Below are 6717 nucleotides of genomic sequence, written 5' to 3' on the forward strand. Positions count from 1 at the left end.
GTATACGTCGTGTTTTCTTATCCATTCAGCTACCTTATGTCTTTGGATTGAAGCTTGACCCATTTACATTTAAAGTGATTATTGATAGGTATGTAGTTACTGCCATTTTATTTACCTATCATCTATCAATCTATCTATCTATTTATCTATCTATCATCTATTTATTTATATATAGGAATTTGTGTTATTTTTCTCAAGTACTCTCACTCCGCCCTGTGGGAAGATGCATGGTATCTAGGATAGTCATATGATTTGCCAGCGCAACATGACTCACTTAGTTGATAAAATGTCGGTAAAAGGAGGTGCATGCTGCATCTGAGAAAGCTTTATTTGTCTCTCTGCCACAACCAGAGCAGCATATCACAGGTAGGGAATGTTCTTTTAGCCTGGTTTCCAGAACGAAGACAAATGATAAAAGAGATGCAACCAAAACACTATGGATAAGGTAAACTTTTGTTGTTCTAAGCCAATGGTATTTGGGGCTTGTTTGTTAACAGTTCAAAAGCTGACTGATACTGCCTTAGAACAATTTTCCTCTGCCTTTACTCTCATAGCATAAGATATTCTTTTATAACGTTCTCCTCTTTTTCCATATTTTATTGTACCCTCAACCCACCTTCTACTATTTATTCAAGGGGAAAATATTTTTGAGAACTTTTACTTTGAGGCAAAAGGAAGAAAGAATATGATTGAGATTAGGAGAAAGAAGAAGAGGTAAAAAAGAGAAAGCAAATAAGGATGAGAAAAAGAGGTAAGATTATTATAGGAACAATGCTTTTCAAATGCAGGGAACGGAAAGAAAGAAGGCCACTGCAGAATGAGATGCCCCAGAGCTCCTCATCCCATAACCCAGCAAGCTATCTCCATGCTTTCCTTAAAAACCTCAGGAGGAACCAAGCATCTTGGGTTCTCCAGCAATCACAGCGTGTTGAAATCTGAGTGTAAGTTGTTTCTATCGATGATATAGTGTATTTATTCTTCACACTTCTCTCTCATATAAAATAGTATCTATCCAAAGGAACAAAGGATACCAGTATGATTTCCACAAAAGGGAATTAATGTCTTCGGAAATAAGTCAAAAGAAACTCTAATCTACTATAAGGTCAAATAAACAGCAAATTCAAAGAATTCATTATTAACACAAAATTTCAGAGCCTGTATATAATCAGAATAATACCTAATTATTTCAAGAAGAAACTGTAGCTGCTGCTAAAATTTCTAATCAGATATTATAAAATATCTGTAAAATAATATATAATCTTTTTATATTCCTTTATTTAGTACAATAGAATAGAAATAGAAGGAACATGATGAGATAAATATATAACTAAATTTGGAATTAATGAGATTTGGTGATATAGATGGACAACTGGTATATTATTTTTGTATAATTTGATGAATTATGAAAAATAGGGGAAGAATGTCATTTAGAGAAGACTGAATTTAATTTTGGCTATAATAAATTCAAATATCTTAAAGAATATTCAGGTGGAAATGATCTTTTATTTTTTTTATTTGGGTAGAGAGCTATTTGATGATACCACCCAAAAATGTCAGTGAGGCAATAGGTAAATAAGATATGGACAAATTCTCAAAGGCAACATTTTTTTTGTTTTTGCCAAACTGTCAGATATCTTGCCTACATCTTAAGCTCCACAGTGTGAGAGGTTGAGAATTTAAGCAGAAAACTGTTTAAAAGCAAGAAGACAGGGCCTTAGTAAACAATCAGAGAGAATCTCAGTTAGGAACTCCCAAAAGGGCAGAAGTCCAGGAGTGTGAGTGATTCAGATAAAAATGGAGTGAACATTTTAAAACCTGAAACCCTGCTTCAAATAAGCCCAGTCTCAGGTGGAATTTAGGCAACACAGCTTCCAGTCTGACTGCCCAGCATTGGGTAGGGTAGGCCCTATCTGTAGCCTCTGCAAAAATTCTTACTAAATACCTGACACTGAATCAAATATCACTAAGATTATCAGTAAAAAATAGACAATGGCAATATTTACAATGTCCCAGTTTTTGGTGTCATGAGACATTGACCTTAAAATAACTCTGATTAATATATTAACAAAACAAATGGCAAGATGGTGACTTTCATCAGAAAAATAGAATCTATAAGAAAGAATACAATCAATATCCCAGATCTAATAAATACAATAGCTAAAATTATGAATTAAATACATGAACTTAAAAGCAAATTAGACAGAGTAAAAGAAAAATTAATAAAATGGATTAAGTTAGTTGAGAATATCCAGGATGAAGTACAGGGAGCCCCATTTCCTCCTAAAAGGAAAATACTATGGAGATATATATATCACCAAATATACACACATATATATCTCCATATATGTGTGTGTGTATATATATATATATATATGAGTATATATATATGCTATATTAAACATGGCGAAATCATCAAATATATGTGAAATTAAAGTAAAAAAAGAGCAAAGGAGATAATAGCCTATATTTTTCTGAAATTGATGAGAAACTTCAAAATAGACTAAAAGCACTAATATCCCCAAGCTAGATATACGCAAAGGACATCACATTTTGGCACATCAGAGTAAAACTGATTAAGACCAATAACAAAGAAAAAAAATTAAAGCAGTCAGAAAAAAATACATATTATCTTCAGAGGGTAATTAAAAGACTGACAAATGATTTCTCATCAAAATATGGAAAGCAGAAGACAGCAGAGTGATATCTTTAAAGTACTGAAATAAACTAATCATTGACCTACATATCTATATGTACACAGTGAAAATATCTTGTGTAATTGAAAGCAAAGACATTAAAAAAGAAATCTGAATAAATTCATTGCTGGAAAAGCCACACCAAGAAAAATAATAAAGGGATTTACCTAGGTAGAAAAGAAATGACCTGATTTGAAACTAGAAAAATGCAAGGAATAAAGAGCAATGGAAATATGAGGATAAATGTAAATGATTCCAGATATATCTATAAGTATTAATAGTACAGCCAATAATGATATGTCTTGTGGGGTTTGAAATGTATGTAGAATTAAAATGTATTTTAACAGTAATACAAAAAGATGAAGAATCATAAAGGGAGTTAAAATATTCCAAGATTCTAGCATTGTCTAGGAAGTAATAAAAATTTTCATTTACATTGGCTGCAATAAATCAAATATGCATGTTTCAAACTCTTATAGATAAAAGATATATAATTAAGAAGCTGGTATAGAGGAAAAATTGAGTAATTGAAAAAATGATTAACCCAAAAGAAGGCAAGAATGGAGAGCAAAGGGAAACAGAAAACGAAAAGGAAGATAATAGATATATATTCACATATATCACTAATTATATTAAATGCAAATGAACTAAACGCTATGGTTAGATGATAAAAATGTCACACCAAAAAAAGAACACCCTAAATAGAGTGTAAATTGATACAATCACTTTGGAAAACTGTCAGTGTCTGCTAAAGCTAAATATATGCAAAACATAACACCCAACAATTCCACTCCTAAGTATATACCTTTAGAAACACAGTCATATATGAACAAAAAGACATGTCAATATGCACAATCATACTGTTTGTAATTTTCTCAACCTGGTAAAACCCAAATATTTATCATTAGTAGAATTATTAAATCTTATTACCGTATATTTATAGAATAAATTATTGTCCAGTAGTAAGGATAAATGGGATACTACTACATACATCATCATGAATGAATCCTACAAGTATAACAGAAAAAGTTACAGACACAAAAAACATGTACAATATGTTTTACTATATACAAAATTCAAAAACAGACAAAGCTAATTCATGATGATTTAAGTGAAAATATTATCTTAAGGTGCTTAGTCCCTGGGAAAAGGACATGGACTTCTCTTTTGGAATCTTTATTTTGCATACACCATCACATTTACTCAAGGAAAATTTATTGAATTGTACACTTATGACTTAGGGTATTATATTTCAATAAAATATTTTCTTATTAAATATCAAGCTTTGCTTAATAAATCCTAATTATGCCTATTAATTTATGTGTAGGGTTAGAGCCCAGGATGGGTATAAAGGCAATATTATTGTTTGAGGGATGATCTTAGTTTTAGCAGGTCTGCTAAAAATGTCAGATAGATTTCTAAATTTATTAAGTAGATTGTTTGGAATTTATGTCTATATTAAAGATATAGATAGCTATCTTCTACTTTATTAAGTAGATTGTTTGGAATTTATGTCTATATTAAAGATATAGATAGCTATCTTCTATAGATAGCTGTCATTGAGTTGGACATTTTAAGTAGATCTTTTTAAGAAATTTGCAAGCAATTTTTTATATTGTTTACAAAGTACCATGAGAAGAAAATGTGATGTGTGTGTGTGTGTGTGTGTCTGTGTGTGTGTGTAAAATGTTCTATTTATTAAACAATGGGACAGCACTGACATTGCTTTCTGGTTTACATCTAACTAAACTGATGGAACTCTGAAAATTACTTCGCACTCATTGTTGGATTTTAGACAAGAGGATCTTAAATCTAAGTGATCTGAGAAAATAAACTCCATATTTCTAAGAATCCCTTGGGACAAAGTACCTTTCCTGATCTCTTTTTTCAGATAATCAGTTAATACTTTTTAAAAACTGAAATCTGACTCCTCTCAGCTTGGAGGAGTCTCCTCTGATCACCATGGATCACACAGTATTGTGACCTTTTTAAAAGTCTGAGTGAATAATTTAATTCTGACCAATAAATGTAATAAGTTCCTTCAGCCCAACTCTGCCCTTGCTTGTGGGACAGATTAATAAAGGTGAAAAGTGAGTTACATAAGTGGTGCATTGATTCTTTCAGAAGCCATTGAAATACTCTAACCACTAGGGAAATCATAGAGATAAAATTTGGCTCACTATATGGCCCATCAGGGATAGACTCCTGAATATAGCACAGGAGGGTTCATAACTCCTGTCTTCTCCAGATTCCAGTTAAATGCCTCCACTTTTTAAATGTTTTCACTGAATTATTTTTAATTTCAACCCTAAAGGTGATTTTTTTTTTTTTTTTGGTTGGGCAGGATGGTTGGGCCATGGAGGAATGGTGGGACAGGGGGAGAAATGAAAGGCATATAGTTTATCAAGCAGCATGGCATGTGGTTTCATATAAAGCAAATTCTTTACATTGCTTGTTAAGAGCCCTAAACATAAGAGTTCAGATATTAATATAAGTCAAAATTATTCATTACATAAAACAATCTTTCTCACAAACTGACACTCAATAAAGATGGAAGATAAGATCAAATAAATTTTTCCTAATTTCCTCAGGAGGGGAAAAAAGATTTTAACATTTCTAATTCATGCCCTCCTGTGTCTCTTTTGTTACTCACACTCAATACTTCTGACACTTCTGGTCACCATATGTGTGTGTGTGTGTGTGTGTGTATGTGTGTGTGTGTTCCCCACACCGAACAATTCTGTGACAACCGCTGGGTGCCCTATAGTTTAACTCAATTCTGACACTAGTTACCTGGAGATAGCATCAGATCCCACAGGTTAAGTGCTCAGTCCTACAAGACTTCCCTGCTTCGGATACCAAACCCAAGTCCAGTGATCACCTATGTTTATGACCACAGATGGGCTAAATATTGAAGGCTTCCTTGACCTTCTTCTTAGGTTCAATTAATTTACTAGAGCTTCTCATGGAACTCAGGGAAACAGTTTACTTACTAGGTTACAAGTTTATTATAAAATGATATAACTCAGGAATAGCCAGATGAAAAGATGAATAGGGCAAGGTATGGGGAAAGGGTGTGGTGTACCACCCTCCCAGCCTGTCCATGTATTCACCAACGCAGAAGCTCTCTGAACCCTATCCTTTTCGGTTTTCGTTGAGGTTTCATTACCTAGGCGTGATTGACTAAATCATTGGCCATTGGCGACTGAACTCAATTTCAAGCCCCTCTCTCCTCCCAGGAGGTCTGGAAAGTGAGGCTTAAAGTTCCAACCTTTTAGTCATATGGTTGGTTCCCTTGGCATCCAGCACCCATACTTAGGGGCTTCCAAAAGTCACCTCATTAACATAAACTCAGGAGTGGTTAAAAGAGGCTTTTATGAGTGACAAGACACCTTTATAGCTCTTATCACTTAGGAAATTGCAGGGTTTTAGGGACTCTAAACAAATACATATTAATATAAACCACAAAATCACATGCCATCATTCTCTACCCCCATTAATATAAACAGCTGCACAAATGTACAAAACCAAAACAAAACACAAGAATTCCTTCAATTATTAAGAATTCTGAGAAAAGGGAAACTCTAAAAAGCTCTAGTATATCCAATCCAAAAAAAGTGTCTATTACAACTGATTATCACTTTCATTCTGAGACCCTATTCAATGTATATGAGTATTTTTCAAACCACTGCTTTATCTTCCAAAGAACTTGCAGCACTAATTACTTGTTAATTACCAACTATTTCATGGTTACATTGAAGTTCTAAAATAATAATTACTATTAACATATTGCATTCATTTTCTGAGGGGCCCCCTGTGCATGCACATTTTATTAACAGAACTGACATGATTGCTACTTTGCTTGTATGTTTTATTTATTTCCATATAGGTTTGATTCCATTGCCGTTTCTCATTTTTGCCTGTTGTATAATTCATGATTTGTGCAATATTGTAGACGGTATATGACACCCTCCTTTTATTAGCTACACTATAACTTCTATAATCAGGTGAAAATAAAGTTTGG

This window comes from Pteropus vampyrus, unplaced genomic scaffold (assembly GCF_000151845.1).
Source record: "Pteropus vampyrus isolate Shadow unplaced genomic scaffold, Pvam_2.0 Scaffold8, whole genome shotgun sequence".
NCBI lineage: Eukaryota > Metazoa > Chordata > Mammalia > Chiroptera > Pteropodidae > Pteropus > Pteropus vampyrus.